The sequence below is a fragment of the Zootoca vivipara genome, chromosome 5 (assembly GCF_965207765.1).
Source record: "Zootoca vivipara chromosome 5, rZooViv2.hap1.1, whole genome shotgun sequence".
Classification (NCBI taxonomy): domain Eukaryota; kingdom Metazoa; phylum Chordata; class Lepidosauria; order Squamata; family Lacertidae; genus Zootoca; species Zootoca vivipara.
The window spans coordinates 70,614,189-70,639,793 of record NC_142588.1 but is presented as its reverse complement, the minus strand read 5'-3'; positions in this window follow the sequence as shown (position 1 = coordinate 70,639,793).

Sequence of the window (25,605 nt, the reverse complement as noted above, 5' to 3'; positions counted from 1 at the left end):
TGTTGTTTTTTCTGCAAAGAAACAGCATTTAAACTAGGGTTTGTTTTTGTTTAGTCGTGTCCGACTCTTTGTGACCCCATGGACCAGAGCACGCCAGGCACTCTTGTCTTGCACTGCCTCCTGCAGTTTGGTCAGACTCATGTTGGTAGCTTCAAGAACACTGTCCAACCATCTTGTCCTCTGTCGTCCTCTTCTCCTAGTGCCCTCAATCTTTCCCAACATCAGGGTCTTTTCCACTTCACTTAATATCTCTTTTAGTTGTGTTATCCTCAAACCAGTGGTAGTCCCACCTCCTCCTGTTGGGAAAAGTTACCTCTGGTTACATTTGGTCTTGTCAAGCGAGTCTATCTGTTCAGTGCTCCATTTCCTATCCAGGAGTCTTCCTGGAAACAACACAATGCTGGGGGCAAGGGGATCTCTACATAACGAGCTGCCATCAAATCACAGAATTGTAGAGTTGGAAGGGACCACAAGGATCATTTACGCCAACCCACTGCAATGCAGGAATCTCTTGCCCAAGTAAGTTTTTATCTGTGCTTTTTGCCATCCAATGGAGGCTAGTCCATTAGGCCAAGGGGAGCACTGTCCCACCAACTTCAGTGTGTTCTCAGCCAGGCTCCACCTGTCTCCCTTCTTACTTGCAGCCCAATGAGATGGGAGGAGGATGGGAACAAAACTAGTTGTTTCTGTGGGCCTCAGTTTTCCTGTGAATTTCTGTTCTCACAGAGTTTGGTCTTCAGTGTTTATAAATCCAATTTTCTAAAGAAAAGCAATAAAAGAGAAAGAGAAAACCACACAGCTGAAAGAGGAAGTAGGGAAAGCAATGCTCACCCCACTTCCTGTTTCAGCTTTATGTGCTTTCCGTGTCTCAGACCAGCACTGCAAGGGCCAGTCGTCCAAGCATCTCTCTCCCATCTCCTCTTTCACCTCTATTTGTTTCTGGGGTAACACCCCCCCCATCCGCTTCATGATGAAGGGGTCTGTGAATGGGTGGGAGAGGGGGACTCACAGACTTTGTCGGCAGCCAAGGAAGTACTCAAGAGCACCATGGCACCCGCAGACGCCAACACTGGGGACCCCAGAGATGGACAAACAGCTGTTCCCTGCATAGGGAATATTTTCAGATGCCTCACCCTTTCTGTAGCCAGACTAAGGAAGATTACAGTGTGTTAATCATTGTGTTCAGTTAATCACAGATTGAGGTATGTATGCTGAAGTGTAATATCCTAATCCTAAACTTCAGCAATTGCTGTAACAGAGTTGCCTTTATTAAGAGAGTCCCACTTTTTCACTCTTACTGCGAGTCTTCCCTGGTCCCTTTCAAAGTCCTGTGTCAAATCTTTATCCCTTGGCTTTCGTCCTGCCTAGCTTTGTATGCAGTTCTGGCTCAGACTCAGCAACCTCATTAGCTTTCTGAAGCAGGCTCATTTTCCTTGCATAAATGCATTTTTGCTCATGTGAAGTTCTGCCTTCTACTGAATTAACAGTAAGCTGCAAAATATGATTGATCTATCTTTCATAGATGTATCAGTCTTTGCATTTTAACTGTCTGCTTTGTTAACACGCGACCGACTTCTCTGTTAGAATATTGGGATATGTTTTGTCTTCAGTGTTGTATCGTATTATCTATTCTGCAGAATATGTGGATCATAACAGCAAGGTTAAATGGAAAATTCAGATTTGTATTGCAGACTATATTATTCACTTGTTTTCGCCATCTGCCCCCTCTGGTGTCCAAATCGTTCCTGCTTGGTAAGAAAATGAGGATTCGGTGCCTTATTCAGGCAGTTTTAAAGAAACACCAGTCCATTGTCAAGCCACTGCCTTTAACTGTAACATTTTAAACTCCATGAAAAAAAGGAAATAGACAGAACAAAATCCCATTCATGTCTACTCAGGAATAAGTTCATCGGGGCTTACTCCCCAGAAGTAAGAGAGTTCAAAAGTGCAGCCTAAGGTTTAGCTGGGAGTAACCTTCCCTGAATGCAATAGGATTTACTTCTGAGTAGATGTCACTAGGATTTCGCAGTAGAGTGCAAACCTAGGCATGTTTGCTCTGGAGTAGCACTGTTTTCAGCAGGGTCTTACCTTCTAGTGTGCATTTTAAGATTGCAGCCTCGGGGGTGCCTTGTCACAGAAATCATTATGTAACAAACTCCCCTGAAAGTTGGAGGAACTAATCAATAACATCCTTTTCATTCCTATTTCAATTAAATAACATGGAACTTATATTTCCCATGGGTCCATTGTAGTTTTCTTTTCTCTTTTTTGTTTCTTAATATGAATTTATTGTACTTATGCCTTACTTTTATATCTACATTCCATCATATTTCATTTACTGCCAGCAGTAGCTCCTTGGAGGAGAAATTTAGGAATCACCTCTGTACTATCTCCCTTCATATGAAGACCCTGCTCCTAAGATTGGTAGCTTTGATTTAAACCAGGCCGCTGAGTCCCCTTGGAGTTCAGCAAGAGCCAGCATGAGAAATTAGGGTCGGGTTAGCAATTCATTTTTACTGTTAATTTTGAGAGGGGGGGGTATTACTATTTAATAGCTGTTAGTTTATTATTTACAATTATAGACCACTTACTATCCAAAAATCTCAAAGCAGTCTATCATAGATTTAAAAAGCATATATAAACGATACAATAAAAATATGTCAAGTGATTAACATAATAGCAGAACAAATCCATAAACAGCATGCCTGCACATAAACAAACTCAGAGAGCATAATATAAAGTAGCATAATCTAAAATTCATCGAACATAACACACATTTGATATGTATCCATTAGGTGTAACTGTTCCATCTTGAATACTAGGAGCAGTGCCGGATTTACGTATAAGCTAAACAAGCTACAGCCGGGGGGGGGGGAGGGGGGATACACTTCTTCTTAATTGTATTTCACTATTAATATACTTCTTAATTGTATTTCAGTTCAACAATTACCTTGATAAAATACATATTTTGTTATGTGCAAATGGCTTTAGATACCTATTAGGTCCGTATACATTACCATATACCATATATTCAACACAAAAAACAGCAGCAATTTGTTGTTGACAAAGGACAGCAGGACATATAAAGGGGCCCATTATCTTCAGTAGCTTAGGGCCTCATCTAACCTAAATCCGGCCCTGACTAGGAGTAGCCAATGTGCTGCCCTGCAGATGCTCCCATCAGTCTAGGCCAGCATGGTCAGGAACAGGGGTGAACCTGGGTCATACAGCCCCCTTGGGTTCCCTTCCACCTCTACTAATCTATGATAGGGATGTGGGTGGCGCTGTGGTCTAAACCGCTGAGCCTCTTGGGCTTGCCGTTCAGAAGGTCGGCAGTTCGAATCCCTGCGACGGGGTGAGCTCTCGTTGCTCTGCCCCAGCTCCTGCCAACCTAGCATTTCTTTTTTTAAAAAAAATATTATATTTATTGACATTTTCAACTTAAAGTTTCCATTCACATTACCATCTTACATCATATCATAAACAACCATCAAAAAAAGAAAGAAAGAAAAAAGAACAAGAAAAATTACAAAAAAGGCAAAAAACAAAACAGAAAAAAAGAAAAGACAAAGACAAAGCAAAAAGAAAAATCCAACTAATATTCCTAACTCTATTCTAATTATGACTTCCTCGCTCCTCCCTTTCCGAGTCTAATACACCCTCTATTTGGCAATTTTTCATTTTTCATTATTTACCAATTACAAACATCTCCATTTTATTCTTGTTCTAATATCATATATAAAAAATTATTTATACCACGTAACAAATTTCTTATTACTCTAAATATTCCCTTTAGCCTTTTATTTATTCACTAAAATTATTCTAACTTATACAATTCATATTCTAACATCTCACTTAGCCCCTATTCTACAATCCCCCCTCCTTCACCCTGTGACCAGTCGCCGGAAATCCTGAACCAACTCCTGTGTACAGTCCAAATCTAAACCATTTTATCAGTCCCTCATTTACACTACATCTCAACCCACTCCATCTCTTACCCACTCTAGCCCAACTTCTTCCACCCAGCACCCCCTCTGCCAGCCACCCTCTAAGTTCTTCTTTTTCTTGTCTCACCATTTAACAAGTCCTTCGCCTGGATCTTGCCTCCCTTCTCTCACTAAGGAGGTTCGAATCCAGGCCACTTTCTTCAGCACTGCTTGGTTGTTGTTACCAGGGACCTGCTCTCCCTCTCTCACTGAGAGAAGCAGCTCCTGGAAATCTAAATCCAATACAGCTCTTTTGTTGTAGCAAAGGTCCCGTGCATCCTCTCCCACCGGTTGCACTTCGTTCAAAGTATAGAGCTCCTCTTGATCCTCTTCTTCTAATAAGTTCAACCTAGCATTTCAAAAGGATGCCAGTGCAAGTAGATAAATAGGTACCACTGTGGTGGGAAGGTAAATGGCATTTCCATGTGCTCTGGATTCGGTTACGGTGTTTCGTTGCACCAGAAGTGGTTTAGGCCAGCGTTTCTCAACCGCTGTTCCGCGGCACACTAGTGTGCCGCGACGTGCGGCGACGAGAAGGGCGATTTGCATTGTCACGTGCCTGGCGGCCGCCAATAAACAACACTGACCCACCGGAAAGCAATATTTCTCCTCCTCTTTCCCAAAGCTCAGTGCAAACGAGCCTGGCGGCCGCCAATACACAACACTGACCCGCCGGAAAGCAATATTTGGCTAGTGTTTCTTACAGTCATAATTATAATATAGGGCGGCACAGAGTTAACTTTTTAAACTTTTTTAATGGTGGTGTGCCTCGTGATTTTTTTCACGGAACAAGTGTGCCGTGGCCCAAAAAAGGTTGAGAAACACTGGTTTAGGCCACATGAGCCGGAAAGCTGCCTGCAGACAAACACCGGCTCCCTTGGCCTGAAAGCGAGATGAGCGCCGCAACCCTATAGTCACCTTTGACTGGATTTAACCATCCAGGGGTCCTTTATCTTTTACCTTTTACAAATCTATGATTCTGTTATTCTTCCTCAGACACAATGGACTTGGCAGTGTTGCTAGACTATACTAGTAGGCCACCTGCTCAGGAAAATAAATAGGATCCAAGTTCTGTTTATTACACTCGTCTTCACCTCTTTGTGTGGCAACACTTGCTGCGCTGCTCAGGCCAAGACTTTGTAAAACACCCCTCAGAGAAGCCTCTTTTCTGTAGCTACAGATGTGTCCACAGCTGGTTTATACTAGCAGAACAGTTTGCCAGATAACTTTTACACATTTGTTTTTAACATGCTCAGGCGTTCAAAAGCTCCAGGGAGAATTTTCCATGTGGCTTTCCAGCAAAGCCCAATAAAAAGAGCAGACCCTTCTGTGGCCATTCTGCTTTAACTTGCTGAAGGACCACATTCTCGGTTAAACACTTCTGATTCTCTTCCCAGAGCTTAGCATATACGAAGGCCAAAAATGAATAGTTAATAATTTATCTAACAAACGCAACCTATTTTTCTGCTTATTGAATATTTATGGGCAGATAACGTTTCTTCAAAACATTCACATTAATTGGAAGTAGTCCGTGAATTTTGTGGGGGTTTTAAAATCACAGGAACATCCCTCGGTATTTACTGTGGGTCTCATTCTTCCTCCAATACATTTGTGCTACATTGTCCTTCATCTCTCACCACTGCTAGAGGTGAAGGGCCACTCCACACATTAGCTACACTTTCCTTACACAGAAAGAAGTTATAAAAGGCAGGCCCCAGAGGACACAAGTCCTTTTTACATGAATTAGCTTCCCATCTACACATGTATTTCATACAAAAGACGATGAAGTAGGGAGGGCAGTAGCACACTGATAATGAATCTGCTTGGCTCATAGAAGACCCCAGGTTCTATTCCCAGCATCTAAGGGAGCAGTTGGTGCTGTGGTCTAAACCACTAAGCCTCTTGGGCTTGCTGACCAGAAGGTCGGCGGTTCGAATCCCCGCAACGGGGTGAGCTCCCTTTGCTCTGCTCCAGCTCCTGCCAACCTAGCAGTTTGAAAGCACGCCAGTGCAAGTAGATAAATAGGTACCACTGTGGCGGGAAGGTAAACGGCATTTCCGTGCACTCTGGCTTCAGCCACGGTGTTCCGTTGCGCCAGAAGCAGTTTAGTCCTGCTGGCCACATGACCCAGAAAGCTGTTTGTGGACAAACACCGGCTCCCTCAGCCTGAAAACGAGATGAGCGCCACAACCCCATAGTCGCCTTTGACTGGACTGTACATTTACCTTTTACCTCAGTATCTCCAGGTTGGGTTGGGAATGTCTGAAACCCTGGAGAGCTGCTCCCAGTCAGTGTAGACAATATGGAGCTAGATGGGCTGATAGCCTGACATACTCAACCCCAGCTTCCTATGCTCGTAAGCAGCTAAAGGACTTCACAAGTCCTATTAGGGGACAGCGGGGCAGTAGGCAGCTCAGTCCTATATCCTAGGTGGGATCATCTCACTTTCACTGTTCCACAGGGCCTTGAGCATCTCTTTTGAGACAGAAAATGCATTGTATCGGGAATTTTTTAATGTCTGATGTTTTAAAAAAATTTATACTGTATGTGCTGTAAGCTGCCCAGAGTGGCTGGGGAAACCCAGCAAGATGGGCGGGGTATAAATGATAAAATTACTATTGTTATGATAACCATTATCATCATTATCATTATCATAAATCGCCTAAAATTGCTTTCCCCTTCTCCCTCTCATTACTTTTTCCTCATGTGTCTTTTTAGATTGTTACCTCAGACCAGGGTCTGCCTTGGTCCTGATTTTTGTAAGCCACTCTGAGAAAAGAACGAGGTATAAATGCCTGAAATAAAATAAAATCAATGAACTGATTCGCATGATCACACTTTCACTTTTTACTCTCTTTTTTGGACTCTGCTGTACAACTGAATTAAGTCTATATACCCAGAGGTTGCTTAAAACTGTCAGTAAATTGGGGACCAATTATTGTAGGTGCTTCACACACAGCCCCTAGCCTAAAAATTAGAGCAGCGAATGTGGGAATTTTCAAACTAATAACTGCTGCAAGGTGAGCAGGCAGGTCCACTTTTTAATCTGTAATGGAACTGTGTAGTTCTGGGTATCCTTTGTGGGACGTAGGTATTGTGATACGATGAGCTATTTTAGGTACCACTGCAATCTACTGTTCCATATATTTGTTTCCTGACAACGTGTGGAGTTCATGTCTTACTTCTATTGTAATAATATCTTTGCCATTCTAGATGGCTGAAGTATGGTGACTCACGGGTCAGGATTTTGAAAAATATTGATTTTTCTATGATGGGCACCCTTCACACACAGCTTATTTAGAGCTTGAACAGCTAAAGAACAGGTTCCTTCAGAATGGGTTTTTCGTAACAGCACCAAATTGCTGGAAAATAACTCTAATTAACCAAGGAATGTTCAGAAATCGGTTATCTTTCCTTCTAATCTATATTTTAAGAAGCCAGCAGTACTTCTCAACTGATCATTTTCAATCCTCTTGAGACGCACGGCACTGATTAACACATACATTAAGCAGTGGAAACAAAGAAACCATTTGCCTTCTCATGTGAAGAATAATACCTAGGTAACTTTTCCACAACCTTGGCCATGCTGACAGGGGGCTTGGGTCTGATGGGATTTGTAGTCCAAAATAAGGCTGTCCTAGATCATCATAACCTTGATGGTGCTGTTGGGGGAAATAAATGGTTTTCTAATAAGAGAGGAAAGCAATTAGAAACTTCAACCAGGCACCTGTTTTTATGAAGCAGATACTGTCTTAAGGATTTTAAAAATTGCTAAGCCTATCTCTTTTGAAATTGTTTTGTTTTGTATTTTGTATACATTACAAGCTAACCTGAGTGGCATGTTTACACTAGAAAGCAGCGGCATAAACACTCAAGCAAATAATAATAAATAATATCTTCATGGTTTGCCATATCACTGTATAGTGAGGGGGAGGGAATCCTTTATAAGAGGCGAGCAATAGTATGCAGAATGGGTAGAATCTCTGTCATTTGTGGTGGAACCCTAAATCCATTGGCATAAATGATAATGCTCCTATGACCCTTGATTTCTTTGCTGAAATTAATGGGCCTATAAAATATGGGCTGCATGCTAATGGTTTCTCTTTATTTGTCATAGGGGATCCATATTCCCCCCAAAAAGCAATTCTAATGAAACGGCGTTCCATAAGAATTTTGCCTACAGAATTCTTGCTGAAATTTCAGCGACACAGCCTTTGTTACATATTTTAAGGCAAAAACATCCCCCTTCTTCCAATCCTTTGGCTCATGAAACTATCTATGGCCTTTTAAACAATTGTTTGTTATTATAGTTTGTATTTTTTCTGTTTTTATTTTTATATTGTAAACTGCCCTTTCTCGAGGGTTTTTCAACACCAATAAAAGAAAATTTAGGACCTAGAATTGGGGATGAAGGAGATATTTGATTCCATTCACATGTGAAGGCAAATGTTCCTCCCTTAAATCACACTTTCCAAAACAATCTGAAAGCCAGAACAGAGGCATCCTTCAAAATTTATAGTTCTCTGAATTTGCAGTGCAGCCAGTTGCAAATACATATACCAAATTAAAGTGCGCACAAAATGCATATGTCAAGGTAAAGTCTGCACAAAAATGCACATTTAGTGACAATAACATATAAAAATGCATCAGGGAAAATATAAACATTTGATAACATAATATATACAGAAATGTATACTATATTAAGTGAAATTGCATACCAAAAAGTCTGAATTAGAGAAAATGCACACTAAATGTTGGTTAATTTTCACGTGAATCCTTTTTGATGATGATGATGATGATGACGATGATGATGATATCATCACAAACTAGTGTAGAGGACTGAGCTTAAAATTTCAAAAATGAGAAGCAGAGGAAAACAAAAAATGGCAGATCCCTCTCCCCTTCTCTGATACTTACTCAAGTCTCTTTGGAAAAGATTGATGAACTTCATGCAGCTATGGCCTTGCTAAATGGCATGAACTAGCAGGACAACGGGGAGGAGGAAGAGGATCCCAGCGAGGGTACTAGCTGGGACTAGAGCAGGGGTCAGCAAACTTTTTCAGCAAGGGCCAGTCCACTGTCCCTCAGACCTTGTGGGGGGCTGGACTATATTTTGGGGGGGAAATGAATGAATTCCTATGCCCCACAAATAACCCAGAGATGCATTTTAAATAAAAGGACACATTCTACTCATATAAAAACACCAGGCAGGCCCCACAAATAACCCAGAGATGCATTTTAAATAAAAGGACACATTCTACTCATGTAAAAAACATGCTGATTCCTGGACCGTCTGCGGGCCGGATTTAGAAGGCGATTGGGCTGCATCCGGGCCCCCCGGCCTTAGTTTGGGCACCCCTGGACTAGGACATACCAAGGCAAGCTGGAGAAAGGGAATAAAAGATGGGTGTAGGAAGTACTAACAGGATGACTGGGGATGGCAAGAGGATGGAGGTCAGTGCACGGGAACCAGATTAGCAGGACCCATCACAAACATGGCAGGCTCTGAGGCATGTGGAGCAGTGGGAGGGGTGCTCCCAGGAAGCTGAGGCAGGCAAGGTCCCACAGCCCAGCTCCCTAGCTGGCCAGGTGGGGCTGGCTAGCTTTGGGAGGAGGTGTGTGATTCCTCGGCTGGAGTAGGCTTGGAACAGGTGAGGGTCACATGCATCATCAAGCCCAGATGCTGCAATCAGCAGGCAAAGAACAAAAGGGTAGCAGAGCAGAAATGTTGTGTCTTCTCAACTGCCCATGTTGATGGACCTCAGCTTGGATGTTGTGGGACTGTGGTTCACTTTGGACTTGTGGACTGACCCTGAACCGGGGACTCAACATACTGATTTGCAGCCAGGTAGGCCAGGGGTTCAGGACACGGGGGGGGGGGGTTCTTAATTTATGGATGGTATTCAATGATGGTTTTATGTAAGGAAGAACATGAACAGCTTGCAAAGAGTACAAATCCAACAGCTTTGCTTTTTTGGGGGGGATTGGATATCTTGGACACTTACCTTATGCTAGGGTTGCCATACGTTTGGAATTTCCCAGACATAGCTGATATTCAGCCGTCGGAAAAAGTGTCTGGGCAGAAGCTGGTGAATTTTTTTAAAAAAATAGTTCAGAAACTTCATTAAAAAAATCTCAACAACTTTGCCTACATGTGCCTATGCAAGATTGTTGCCAATAGGCCAAGTTCATGATCTCTAATAAACATCCTTCATAGACTAGTCAGTTTTAAAATACCCCATACTGAGATATCAGGGGATGCAGACGAGAGGAGAATAGTTTATCCTTCACTGAACCAGATTCACAGCTGCACTACCAATTTGACACCAGAGGGAACAGCATCTATTTTCAGTCTCTATGAAGATGTGGCAGTTCAGCAGCTGCGGTCACAGTAGGACGGAGTTGTGTTGTTTGAATTTAAAGGCCATGCTCACTAGAACAAAAAAATAAAATAAAATAAAGGCCTTTTGTTGAACCTGCTTCTTCAGAAAAGTCTTCCCTCAGTTACTCTAAACTTGTTTGATCTGCTCTTTCACTTCCTGAAGGCCTAGTCACTTCCCTGTGCCATTTCCACTATTCACACATCCTTCAGTGTTACATAGATGAAGCAGGAGACACACTTGTAATAACACTAGGCTTGCACACCGAGAATCTCCCCACCCCATTACACAATGCCAAAGGCTCTGACCTATCTGCTGCACATTGTATTCATTTACTCTCAGCAACTGCCTGCCTGCCCCGCAGTGTCTTCTGAAGAAAGTGTTTACCTGATTGTACTTACTATAGAATCACTTATTATAGAATCACTGCAATTCAAACATGTTCATCAATATTTGGTGGGAAGGGGGTGGAAGGGTGATGTTCTACCGAGGGTGCCTGCTGAGTAGGGAGAACACGAGACTCTTAATCTCAGGGTCGTGGGTGCGAGTCCTACGTTGGACAAAAGATTTCTACAGTGCTGCGGGTTGGACTAGATGACCCTCGTGGTCCCCTCCAACTCTACATTTATAAGTTTTACCCAGAGGAGACCCATTGAAATTAATGATCCTAACTTAGTCATGTTCATTAATTTAAATGGGTCTACTCTGAGTAAACCTTAGTTGAACACTCTTCCTTGTGTCCACGAACAAGCATGTTTATATGCAGGGCTGCTATCGGCACCCAACAAGCTTAGGCCGCTCCTGGAGCCCCATTGCTGATGGTGTCCCCTTTTCATTGCACTCCAATTACTGTACTGTTGGATAGCAGAGAACTACCATTTAATTTTCCCACAATGCCCTGGGAAATAGGAATTGACATCACTCCAGGGCATTGTGGGAAATCAAAATGGAGGTTCCAAATCACCCAGTGTTCATTGGAGCAGTTTGCCTGCAGGTGAGCCACCATAGCTCATAAGGGAGACCACAGACATAGAAGGGGCATGCTCCAAAGGCCACTATGCTGAAGGTCCCCCAAAACCTGGAACTAGCCCTCTTACATGGGCATCAACTAGAGACAAGATATATTAGCTTTCCCATGAAGATTTGAGTTTGGAGAGGGGACTAAAGCTTGAAGAACTGTAGTGCATATTTGTATACATTATTTTTTTAAGTACAGTATTCAAAACATCTCGCCAAGAGGTGAAATGAAAACAACCTAGAGTTAGTTTGCACATCACTGGGACTGATGGATAGAGATAGTTAGTGTACTGTATATGGGTTGTACCCAATGTTGCTCAAAGGCTGCATACATACCGTATAATGAAAGCACATGACTTCCACCAAAGAATCCTGGGAGCCTCTCTCAGAGCTGCAATTCCCAAAACCCATAACAAAATACAGTTTCTAGGTCAGGCTTCCTCAAACTCAGCCCTCCAGATGTTTTTGGCCTACAACTCCCATAATCCCTAGCTAAGAGGACCAGTGGTCAGGGATGATGGGTATTGTAGTCTCAAAACATCTGGAGGGCCGAGTTTGAGGAAGCCTGTTCTAGGAAATGTGTTTTAATTGTATGGTGTATTCACAGACCTACTCAGAGCAGACCTGTTGAAAAACAATGAACATGGCCGACCTAAGTCCATTCATTTCAATGGTTCTACTCTTGCTACTAATGGCTTAGTTGGATACAACTCTTTGTATTTAGTATCAATTCCTGACTTATCCTTGCAATCCCTGTTTTGGCTAATGGAGATGGTAAGCTGTCTGCAAGTCCAAACATCTCTAGTCTGTTCTTATATCACTTTGCAAACTATGGAGGGTTTATTGGCATATTTAGCTAGTAAATTAGATATGTAAGCCAATGCAAGCTGTTGAACTTGTGATACTGTATAGTGATACTTCCTTGTAAAATACATTCAATGCTTCCAGATGCTAGGCCAGCATCAACAATAAATAACACTTCAAAGAGCAAGAACAAACGGGGGTGTAGCAAGGGGGACGGGGTGCCCCGGGCTCCACTCTGGGGGGGCAGCGCCCCCTCCCCACCTTCACCTACGATGGCCGCCACTGTTGCTCGCCGCACGCCACACACTTTGCTTGTTCCTGGGTGAGGGGCTGGCCAGGGAGGGGCATCAGTGGGCCGCCATGCGCAAGCGGCGCCCCTTAGAGCCGCCGCATGCCAGCGCGCCCTGGATGGACTGCGCATGCACCGGATCCAGCACGTGCGCAGTCAGCATGGGGTCAGGGTGACCCCGTGCTGACTGCACACGCGCTGGACTCGGCACATGCGCAGTCCATTCAGGGTGCCACACAGGTGCCGCCCCCGGTACCAACTGGGTTAGGAACACCACTGAGAACAAACTGGAGAAAGATGTGATGCCCGTCCAGAGCAATGCAATGGAAAATATGCCTTGAGAATCTGTGGTTACCATCCACTGAGATTTAGCAACCTTAGCAGTTCCATCTAATAAAATGGAGAATCTTTTGTCTGTCATCTTGGACACAAAGAGCTCTCCATCATTGGGGAAATCCATACTGGAAGAAAAAAACATTGAGCGGTTATGAATGGCAACATCTGTTAGTAAAGCTTCTGTAAAGAAACATAGCAAAGTACCAGCTTGGCTTGCAAGCCCTCATATCTTCACAACTAAGGCAGGCTTCAGCTGCTGCCGGTCAGCAAAGAATCCGAATCTGCATTCCAGGGAAATAATTTGCAGCATGTTGACAGCATACAGGCAAAGTTTCAACCCCACGCAAATTAAAATAATTGAGCCATAAACCTTTGACAAAATTATTTAAAGGGTTTACTTGTGACTTCTAATTTCATATGCTTAACCTATTCAGGCTTTATTATTAATTTGATAGCTTTTTATTTTTTTAACAGCCTGGTCTATGAACCAGTGTACCAGCAAACAACAGTTTAGTGTGAGGGTTTGGTTGCAAACCTATGGATCTATGTTGCCATTCATTTGGAAGGTAGTTGCTACTACCGTGCTAGAAATAGATGCCGCTCTCAAACTCCACACAGCAGTGCTACTTAAACCTGTTTGTGGAACAATTAAATAGTTATTGACATGGTGGGACAGAAGCAGGGCCGGATTTAGGTCTGATGAGGCCCTAAGCTACTGAAGGTAATGGGGCCCTTTATATGTCCAGCTGTCCTTTGTCAACAACAAATTCTCACTCTTTTTTTTCTTTTTGGTGTTGAATATATGCTATATAGTAATTCAATTTCAATTCCAACACTTTTATTGGCATATACATATAGTAATTTATGGACCTAATAGGTATCTAAAGCCATTTGCACATAACAAAATATGTATTTTATCAAAGTACATCTGTTAGACAAATGATTGGCTTCCCAAATTGACCAGACGAAATCTCAGGCAGTTTAACAGATTTATTGGTTTGTCGGACAAAGCAATATGGAGCAGCAGGGGAAAAGACCATTCCTCATTCTGCCCAACCCTTGTCCATGTACAGAGATTTTATAGAGTGAAGGTCCGCCTTATTGCAGTATCTCATCAACCAATCAAGAGAGAGCACTCCAAGATGCAAAGTCATCCGCCCAACTCTACTAGGTGGCGTTATGTACCTGGTACCTTCATACACGTGTCTATCTGGAATTTTACAGGCACAATTGTGGTTGCCCTACTTAGAACTTGTGGTTTTGCGGCGGTCTACATCCTCTGTAGTCAGATGTAGACAGATGTAGTCAGATGTAGACAGAACATCTTATCTGTTGTGGTTAGCTAACTTCCTCTTGCAGTCGGGTGCAAAGTGCTGTCTGGTTTACTTTCTATCAGAGAGAGAGAGATTTAGAATTGAATATACAAAATGGAGTCCCTCTGGCTAATGGTCAAGGGACCTCCCACACTTGTCCAGAGGCTATCCCTTCACATCCAGGTTTTTTCCTTAAAAATTTTTGAGAGGCCCCAAGAGAGTGAGGCCCCTAAGCTATAGCTTGTTTAGCTTATATGTAAATCCGGCACTGGACAGGAGCAGAACTGGAAATTACTTGTCTGCAAAAAAAAATTAATCCTGAAAGCATGCTACTTGAAATGAAACCCACATGCACATACTTATTGGTCAGGTCCGGCCCTACCATTAGGTGAGGCAAAGTGTGGTCGCTGCCTCAGGCCACAGTTTATCCTGACGGTTCCTCCTCCAAAGCAGAGAGAATCAGCCTGCACAAGTAGCTATTCGTGGTTAAATGCAGTGCACTCTCTTACACACACACACACAAAAAGGAGGATATACCAAAACGTTCTACTTGATGGAGATCTCCACTCACCCCTTTTCCCTGGCAGGGATGAGGAGGCCACCATTTTGTCGATCGCCTCAGGAACTAAATGTCTTAGGCCAGCCCTGGCAGGAGGCCTAGTGATGTAAGGATTGCATACTGTATTCTCTTCTGCTTATTTGAAATACAACGTTCCTTTAAAGCCAAGCCTGTGTGTGTTCGGTGATACTATGCACCTTGATTTGGTGTGTCCCGGAGGGAGGCCATTTGCTGCTCCACCTCAGGCAGCACAATGTTTTGGGTGGTTGGGTGTGCATGTGGGTGGGTTATTTGGATGCAGGACACAGTATGTGGAGAGGGGAAGTCCCTTGGCCCCTGCAGCATGGCTCTGAATGAAATTGCATATGCTCCCAAGGCTGCTGCCACCAGAAGGGAAACTTACAGGCTCTTAAATACAGTGGTACCTCGGGTTAAGAACTTAATTCATTCTGGAGGTCCGTTCTTAACCTGAAACTGTTCTTAACCTGACGTACCACTTTAGCTAATGGGGCCTCCCACTGCCGCCGCCGTGCGATTTCTGGTCTCATCCTGAAGCAAAGTTCTTAACCCGAGGTACTATTTCTGGGTTAGCAGAGTCTGTAACCTGAAGCATCTGTAACCTGAAGGGTCTGTAACCCGAGGTACCACTGTACAACGGTTTCACCTTTATAGCTAATAGCAGTTTCAGGAAAATATTTGGATCAAAGCCATCATTCAGCATGACCCACCGATGTTGCTGGATCTGCCCAATTGCCCTAGCTGCTTTTTGTAATAGAAAATTACACTGAGCATTCCCTTACATAGAAACATAGAAGTGTAGAGTTGGTAGGGACCTAAAGGATCTCTCATCCAGGGGTAGGCAACCTAAGGCCCAGGGACCAGATCCAGCCCAATCGCCTTCTCAATCCAGCCTGCAGACGGTCCAGGAATCAGCATGTTTTTACATGAGTAGAATGTGTCCTTTTATTTAAAATGCATCTATGGGTTATTTGTGGAGCATAGGAATTCGTTCACCCCCCCAAAAAAAAAATAGTCCGGCCCCCCACATGGTCTGAGGGACAGTGGACCGGCCCACAGCTGGAAAAGGTTGCTGACCCCTGCTCTTGTCCAACCTCTGCAATGCAGGAATCATAGCTAAAAATGCCTTCTCAAACTTTATCTGAACTGTGCACAGAATTGCAGCCATGAGCCTTGATCCTATGCAGTGCTTTTTTTTCTTAAAAAATGTTTAGGGGTACTCTCATTTTCCTACTCATATTGAAATACTCCCCCTCAATGAGGCCAAACTTAGATTCACAAAATGTTTAGGGGTATGCGTACCCCTGTGTACCCCCAGAGAAAAGTACTAGTCCTATGTACAGTATATGTACTTTAAATCTTACTATATTGGTGTGCCTAACTCCTAGGTAAGTGTACCATAGGACAATGATCCTAGTTTCATTTTTAAGTTAGCAGGTATAAGATTGCACTGTAATTCCCACTGAGTGCAATAGAACTTACTCCCAGGTAAGTGAGCATGGAATTGCAGCCCTAGTTCCTTGGAGCTGTTTAACAAGCCCAGCATTATTATTATTTTATATAACATAATAAGCATTTTCTCCTCCTCACCCCACTGCATATCCTGTTTGTGCAGGATCTAAGATTCAGGCCTTGCGTCTATTGCTGTAGGCAACTTGATATCCAAAAATGCTTGATAATCTTGCCTTGGCAAAAGAGAGACATCAATTATAAATGTCAGCTAGCACCAAGCAATATAGTTCATTTAAGCAATAAACAAGTCATTGTTTCCTCCTGATTTGATACATGCCATAGATAGCCTCAGACATCAGCAGGACAGACACTAATAGGTTTTGGCAGTCATAGATATATGACCATTTTCTTAGTTAACGCAGTTAAAGGGCATTCCAAGGGCGGGGGGGGGGAACTCTGCTAACAGAATAAAACTTGCAAATTATGGAGGGGGAAAAATACTACATTATTTTATTACGTCCTTTTGATTAAGGTTCCTGGTGGTGAGGCGGTCAGAATTAAGCATGTAAATCCTATTTATTTAAATACTTTATTTGTGGATGTATTTCTTGGTAAGTACCCTTACACAGCAGTTTACAATACATATGTTGAAGAGACACTTCTTTATCCTGGCCTTTGACACTTGCTATATATTTTAGGCTTCACTATGTCCTCTTGACAGTATGCTTTAACTGCTTTTCATATTGCATTTCCCAATTGTTGCAACCCATCCCGGGACCGCTGAATGACGAGTGGGTAAGGAATATACATAAAATGACAATAAACATCCCGTACCTGCCTTGCTTCACCCAAAGACACCTCATTAATCCACAAAGAGGTCAATCCTAAATACAAAGAGCTGGCATAAACTAAGTCGACATAAATTAAGCCATTGTGAAGTGTGCCAGATCCAAACTCGGTTCAAGAGCAGGGATGTTGCTGGCTGAGCAAACCTAACCCTGGCAGAGGGAAAACAAGTCTTTAAATAGAGTTTGAGTGACACCATCCTTTGGCCGGCTTAATTTGTTCCCAGGTCTTGTGACCATGCTGAACAGGCTTAGGATCCAGCCCAAATCCGCCTCCCTCTGTCCTGCACCCACCATGCCTCTGAAACATCCCTTTTCCCAGGACCTACACTGGAGTAAAATCCACCAAGTCTGGCTCAGGCTGCTGGGTCCTGGCTGAGACAAGGTGCAGGAGATACACCAGCATATCTCTGGCTGAGCCAGAAGGAGGGAATTAAGCCAGCACAGACCAGCTGAGCTGGAAACCTTCCAGCTCAATCATTTCAGAACCTCTGGGCATAGCTGCCAAGTTATCCCTTTTTTAAAGGGATTTTCCATTATGCTGAATAGGCTTCCTCGCGAGAAAAGGGAAAACTTGGCAGCTATGCCTCTGGGTCCTAACCTCACTCATCATAGTGGATCTTTCTTTAGGATTCTCTCCCTAACCATTAAGTCCCATTGCTTAAAAAGGAATTTTTTTCAGCCAAGGAATTAAGTTCATTTCTCTTACTGTACAAAAGTCTCACTGTATGTGGAAAAGTAATTTCTACAGGAAAAACATCTTTCAAATAAGTAACTGAATAAGTACATTTCAAGTCTATTCTAGTCTTATTGGTGTGGAGAAACAATTGTCAATTTCTTGTCACTTCACATTAGCTACATTTTAGTAACATATTATTTATCTACTTCCAACTTCTTTGCAACCGTAATCCTTTTCAAAGCACTTAATAATTTTATAACCACATAGGCAAGTGCTTCGGAGCATTTTCTGCAGATAGTTTAATTCCAAAACATAGTTAAATCACCTGGAAGAAGAAAGAGGGAAATACCAGATTTATCTAGAAAGCAGCCCAATGGCAGATGCCCCCCCCCCATATGTTTAGTATGAGAAGCTGGGTGGTGGGAAGAACAGAAAAAAGTTCAAGAGATAAAAACAATGACTCCTGATACTAAGACGTATCAATTGATTTCCCATCAGAGGTGTCCTGGAACACTCAAAGAGCCTGACACCTTTTTTTCCCCTTAATGAGTTCAGAAGCGGTCTATCTAGAGTGACTAAGACATAATAAAGACACATGAAACAAACTGAGATTCTGAGCACGTCTGGCTGTCTCTAGGAATCCTGACATGTTCCTTCCAGCCCAGTTAGGTTCAAAATTGGAGGATAAACAAGGTTTTAAGCAATGGTTCTTTACTACATGTGGGAGCCTGCTGTCATGTCAAATCAAAATCGGGATTTTAAATAGCAGAGGTACCTTTCATTTGGAACATGTTGGATTTCTGGCATTTCTGGCATTTCTGGATTTCTGGCATTCAGTAAAGAGCTTTTTTATTTTGTTTTATGGTTAATTTGAATGGATTTTATTTTTGGTAACCTTACTGCGCACCTGGCTTAGGCTACGGTTTTAAGTGGTGTACAAATTGTTGAAATCGGTAGACGTACAATCTCTTTGCATTAGCAAATGTCATCAATAGTATTAGTTTCACTACACTGTTTAAATTTGGGGTTCCATTGAGACATCAGCCAATCCAAACAGCTAGCCCTGGCATCTGCATTCCATTCACTCACCCAGTGTTCCCCACATAGAGGCACTTACACAGTACTTGAGTGCTAACTGAATGGATCGTGCATACTGAAAACGGAGAGAATGAGTTATGTACTCTAATGAATATGTGCTGAAGGATTTTCTTACAATGAAAGAGTTATACATTTCTTAAAGACTAGGGGGGGGGAATTGTGTGTAACGAGAAATACATAAATATTCTTTTTAGTACTGCCTATCTGTTATAGCTCACCCCGTCATGCAGATTCGAACTGCCGACCTTCCGATCAGCAAGCCCAAGAGGCTCAGTGGTTTAGACCACAGCACCACCCACATCCCAATACGGTAGCTTGTTCACTGTTTCCATGAGTCATTGATTATATATATATATATATATATATATATATATATATATATATATATATATATATAAGACATTGTGTTAATGTAGCAATCTCTCTGCTGTTCTCCCTTTGGTAGACTTCTGAAATGACTCTCAGATAGCAAGACTATGTTGCCATGATGGTGATTACCTATAATGAACATACAGGGCCTGGGGACCTGTAGAGGAATCTTCTTCTGGCGGAGTCTCTCTGATCTCTGATCTCTGATTCTCACAGTGGCCAACCAAGATGCCTCTGAGAAACGCACAAGCAGGATTTGTGGCTTCCAGCAACTAGTATTCAGAAGTATTACTACCTCCAACTGTAGAGACAGAGCCTAGGCATCATAGTAGCTAGTAGCCATCAATAGCCCTCTCCTCCATGAAGCCATCTAGCTTGGTGGTCATCACTGCCTCCTGTGGGAGCGAGCTCCATAGTTTAATTATCTTCTCCAAGACCCTTCTCCAAGCACATTCTGCTGCAAACCCCACTTCCTGAAGTTAGGCAGGGGGTGATTGGACAAAGGTTCTCTCAATTGCGGTGGCCCATATGTGAAACACTAAACATGGAGTGGTTCCCTAGGCACTAAATCTGAGTTCTTTCCTATTAGATGTGGAGCTGCCCTTGGACATAGTCTGGAAACTCCAACTAGTGTAGAAGGCAACAGCTACACTGCTGATGGGAGCAGACAGCTGACAGTATGTGACACCTTTGCTAAGACATCTGTCCTGGCAGATGTCTCCTGGAACAGGTTCAAGGCCCATGTGCTAATATACAAAGCTCTGAACAACATGACTGTATGTTACTTTAAAGATCACCTGAGTCCTTATATCCATGAGAGGAGAACTGTGGTTTGTTGTTTTCTCCTTTGTTACAGAGGTCCAATTGGCTTCAGCTAGAGGTCGACCATTGAGTGTTGCCAAGTCCATGCTGTGGAATACAGTTCCACCAGAGATTCGGCAGGCGCCCTCACTTCTGACTTTCAGGTATCTCTTGAACTATTTATAACAACAGCACTGTTTTGTATTGCTTTTATGTTGTTCTGCGCTTTGCCATACTTGTATATATTGTTGTACGCTGCCATGTTTTATGAGTTGGCAGGAGATAAACACACATGCAGAGACACATACATTCATTTTAGTTGGCCAGGCCTTATTACTGAGCAAATTACTGCAGGTGTTTTGATAGATGTTGGTCAGGGGTGTTAAATCAGGTCTGACAGATTTTTATTGTACATTGCTGGTTTGGCAGTAATGCACTCTATTCTGTTGTGTCTCCTTTCTCCACATCAGCCACACTAGGAGTTTTTAATTGAAGGGTGGGATATGAACAATATAAAGTTATTTTAAAAAAGGTAAAGAACCCCTGACAGTTGCGGTGCTCATCTCGCTTTATTGGCCGAGGGAGCCAATGTTTGTCCACAGACAGTTTTTCCGGGTCATGTGGCCAGCATGACTAAGCTGCTTCTGGCAAAACTAGAGCAGTGCACGGAAATGTCATTTACCTTCCCACCGGAGCGGTACCTATTTATCTACTTGCACTGGCATGCTTTCGAACTGCTAGGTTGGCAGAAGCTGGGACAGAGCAACGGGAGCTCACCCCGTCGCGGGGATTAAAATCACTGACCTTCTGATCAGCAAGCCCTAGGTTCAGTGGTTTAGACCACAGCACCACCCACGTCCCTGTTAAGTAAATAAAATGTGAAATGCTACAATGCAAAATGGCAGGTATCAAAGCGAAGGCTGCTCTTCACAATGGTGAACATGGAATAATCAGTTATAGGTTTATAATAATCAGTTATAGTTATAGCTGTGTCGGTCTGACGTAGTCGAAACAAAATAAAAAAAATCCTTCCAGTAGCCTGGAAAGAGAAGTTGCTGAATTGCAACTTATTACCAAACTTAGAGAGAGTCCCATGGACTGCAAGAAGATCAAACCTATCCATTCTGAAGGAAATCAGCCCTGAGTGCTCACTGGAAGGACAGATCCTGAAGCTGAGGCTCCAATACTTTGGCCACCTCATGAGAAGAGAAGACTCCCTGGAAAAGACCCTGATGTTGGGAAAGATTGAGGGTACTAGGAGAAGGGGACAGCAGAGGACGAGATGGTTGGACAGTGTTCTCGAAGCTACCAACATGAGTTTGACCAAACTGCGGGAGGCAGTGGAAGACAGGAGTGCCTGGCGTGCTCTGGTCCATGGGGTCACGAAGAGTCGGACATGACTAAACAACTACAACAACCAAACTTAAAACCATGGAGAGACCTGGTCTGAATAGAGACCTGGTCTGAATAGAGACATTGGATTCTTATCTCATTATACATGATAAAGCTATTTTTAGCCATCTCACCCCTTGCTTTTTCCTGTAAGACCAATTGAAGTCATTAACAATCATCAACAGGTTTACCACACCTATCAGCCAATCACCCATTCCCACCACCCCTTGAGTAATACCCCTCCCAACCCTCTCACTATATTTAAGGATCTGGTGAGTTCTATTTCAGTGTATCTGAAGAAGTGTGCATGCACACAAAAGCTCATACCAATGACAAACTTAGTTGGTCTCTAAGGTGCTACTGGAAGGAATTTTTATTATTATTATGGAATAATCAGGAAGCCAAATCAATACCAAGTCATTATCTGTTGTATTTGGGCAAGGCTGCACAATCAGGCAATATTTGCCTTTTGCTTTGACAGTGTTTTGCATTCTGAGAAATGCTGTAAGTTTTATGAATGTCCTCAGGACATGAGGATGAGTAAGCCCATTTTTCAGAGTTGCACTGAAATAGCAATTCTTTCTAGGGTTACATAACCGTGTAATATTCTTCAAGGCTTTGACGTTTTCAATATCTTTAACGTTTTCAAATATTTGCTGTGGCTTACCGGCATGATTTCTCCCTCCCTCTCCCTGGCGTTTGTGTATATGAATGCTTCCAAGCTGTCAGATAATAGTGCTCAATATTACAAACTTCAGTATAGAATGCATATAAAAATATTTTAAACATATGTGATTGACAACTTCTTACACCTTCCAGCTTTATTCTATTTGGTTGATTAATCAAGTAAAACTTTTGCTACATCCCTCCACCCTAATTAATTTTCCCTAATTAATTTTAATGTAAGTTTGCATAACTACACGTACTTGCATTTGTCCTTGGTTTCTGAGGCCTCTTCCTTGCTTCCTTTTAACTTCCTCCCAGAATCTCAATTCAGATTGTATGTTCCTTGTGGCAAGTGCCTACGTTGGAGTGTTGTAGGCTTTTGTTTAACTTGTCACTCTGTATATTGCAATGTATATTAATTAACACACACACGTTTGCCATCTCCCTCCATCCCTGTGGGGAATTGGATGAAAGAGGCAGTTTAAAAAAAAAATAGCCATCTTCCTCATTACATCCAGTTATAGCAAATAAACTAGTCTAAGCCTGTTTTTAAATGGAACATTCATACCTTAATAGATCCCACTAGGAAAGTTTTTCTTCGAAGTTTTGGGCCACCTCAACAGAAAAGGCTCCATTTGGTCCCTGGAGTTATCATATTTCTTGGTTCCAAGCACAGCAGGTATGCATAGGTTGGGTGTTTTCCATGGTGATTAGTGTCAGATATGCTGAATTATGACAATATGTACCTGTTAGACATTTAGGGCTTCTCCCATAAATCAACTAGCTTAGGCTACATCTGTTGTTGTTGTTGTTGTTTTGTACAAGGTTGCCTTCAGATGTCTACGTAAGGCTATATAAAATTTACTCTGTCATAAATAAAAATACCTTCATGTTTGATGAAAGATAATGTCCTTGTTGAACCAAAAACATCATAGTGGGATTTTTGTTGCTGTTGATTTGCTTCTGAGCCTTTTTCAACTATTGATGAGCTGCAAAACTAATGGCATTAACATAGCTTAAAGCATCACTTGTGTTTTCCAGTTGTCTGGGACTGAAACTGGGATATTGTGCTCTAGTACCAATGAAAACTATAAAGTGAAGCTGTTAGATGCACCTGGAGACTCAGGTTCTATAAATGAAAGGCTGCCACAAAGAATGGGGTCTCCCAGGCTACCCGAACTTTTGAAGGCAGTGGAAATACGCCCAGTTGAAATTAAACAGAAGTTTCTCACTGCAAACATCTAATAACAATTATTCTGATTTCATGTTTAAAAGTGAAAATAGATTACAGGTCTAAGAACATTTTTAAAATTCTGATCAGTCTTCAATAAAAGGGACCCAGGTAGCGCTGTGGGTTAAACCACAGAGTCTAGGGCTTGCTGATCAGAATGTCGGCGGTTCAAATCCCTGCAACGGGGTGAGCTCCCGTTGCTCAGTCCCAGCTCCTGCCCACCTAGCAATTCGAAAGCACATCAAAGTGCAAGTAGATAAATAGGGACCGCTCCAGCGGGAAGGTAAATGGCGTTTCCGTGCACTGCTCTGGTTCGCCAGAAGCAGCTTTGTCATGCTGGCCACATGACCTGGAAGCTGTCTGCGGACAAACGCTGGCTCCCTCAGCCTATAAAGCGAGATGAGCGCCGCAACCCCAGAGTCGGACACGACTGGACCTGATGGTCAGGGGCCCCTTTACCTTTACCTTACAGTCTTCAGTAGATAAGATGGATCATTTAAACGAGCAGTAATTTTTAAGGGAAGAAATCTGAACACTCATTCAATTAACTTTTATAGCTCAAACTTTACAGCAACAGTGGAGAACCGATGGCACTCCAGATGTTGCAGAACTACAACTCCCATCAGCCCCAGAAAGCATGGCCAATGGCTGCAGCTGTAGTTCACCAAAATCTCTGAAGGGCCATTAGTTCCCCACTCCTGCTCAAAAGCTTTGTTGGTTAGCCAGATAGTATTTCGGTATATATTTTGAAAATCACAAAAATAAACATTTTTCAACCTGGTCCTTTCACATCTGAAGGCTGTAACAGTGAAACTGGTTGGAGGGGAAATGTAACCTGAATAGGCTTTATAAAATATAATTTTCAAACAAGCCAGATTCTGCGGTACTGAAGTTTAGAAGAGAAAGCTACAGGGGAGAAACACTAGCTATTAATTTTAAAATATATATATATATAATAATTGGGACAATACAATATCCGTATAAACCTAGAGGGGTTGTCTTAAAAAATAAAATAAAACTAGGTCAGTTCAATATAGCCTAAATAGGAAGCAGCATATGGAAGTGCATCGAGGCCTCTGGAATAATGAGTGCATCCTTATGGAAGACCCAATGGAGTTAAAGAAAAATATCTCCCCCCCCCCCCAGCAACAAAAGAAATTAAAGTAAAAGTGGCATGCTTGCATAAGTAATATTGGCAAAGAGCTGTCATCTGAGATGCATGAGTAATTTTTTAAAAATTGTTTGGCCCTGGGTCCAGACACATGCATCTTTCCCATCCCAAAAAACTCTACCATCACTTAAACTGCTTATTACACATTTAACACTGCTTCTCACTTTGCAATGCAGCCAGATATTTCTCATTTCCTAGCTGAATGGTATATAGGTAATAAGGAGAGCCAATGTGTTTCTCAGATTGTTAGATAACTTAAGGAGTTGTGTTCAATGGTTAATGGTTAACATATCAATTTGTGAAATATTTCACAGTATTGCACATTTAGTGGAAGGCTACAAAACAAAATTGTGCCCCATGCTGTCCTCTGAGCTTTGAAAATAATGAGGTAGGTAGACCACAGAAAATTGTTTAATAGGCCAAAATATACATGTGCTTTTTGGTAAGCAGGGTAAGTATCCAGGAACATCCACCTACTTTTGAAATTGACTCCCACCACCAAAAAAATGTGTGTGTCCCCCCCCAAAAAAGGGGGGTCAAAGGCACAAAAGTCCACTTCTGCCATCCTCTTCTGTCCGTGTCTCTGGATCCATCTCATTACATATCCAAAACTCTGATCCATATCCTGCAAATCAAGAGTTGAGATTGGTGTGTAACCCTGGTGTGTTGGGAAAATATCAAAACATAGTTTTGCTATTTTAAACGTATTTTTTATTAAAGATTTCTTGGTTTACAAAAGTATGTGCATGCAATGTCTACTTTTTCAAGTTACATTTTCTACATATCAGTTTCATTTGTTGAGACATTAGTGTTACATTAGGGGGAAGAGGTGGAGGGGGCATGGTGATTGGGGGTGTTGATGTTTATATTTTACTTAATGTAAGTGTGGGGTTTTAAACCAGGAAGTACCGTAGTTTGCCGTGTATAAGACGATGAGTTGCCGCCGCGAGCAGGAGATTGCCATCTTGGATTGGGCGGGTGATTGGTAGGTGCTGTCGATTGGCTGCTGCTGTGGCAATTGGGCGGGTGATTGGCGGCTGATGGCAGCAAGCGGGCAGACAAATGTAGGCTTCATGATGTGCGCAATTGGCAGCGTCAGTCAGGTGGTTGAGCGATTTTAGGCAATCCCCCCACCCCGAAAAAGCTCAACAAATCTTGAGTCCCCAAAAATAGGGGTCGTCTTATACAGGGTATAAAGT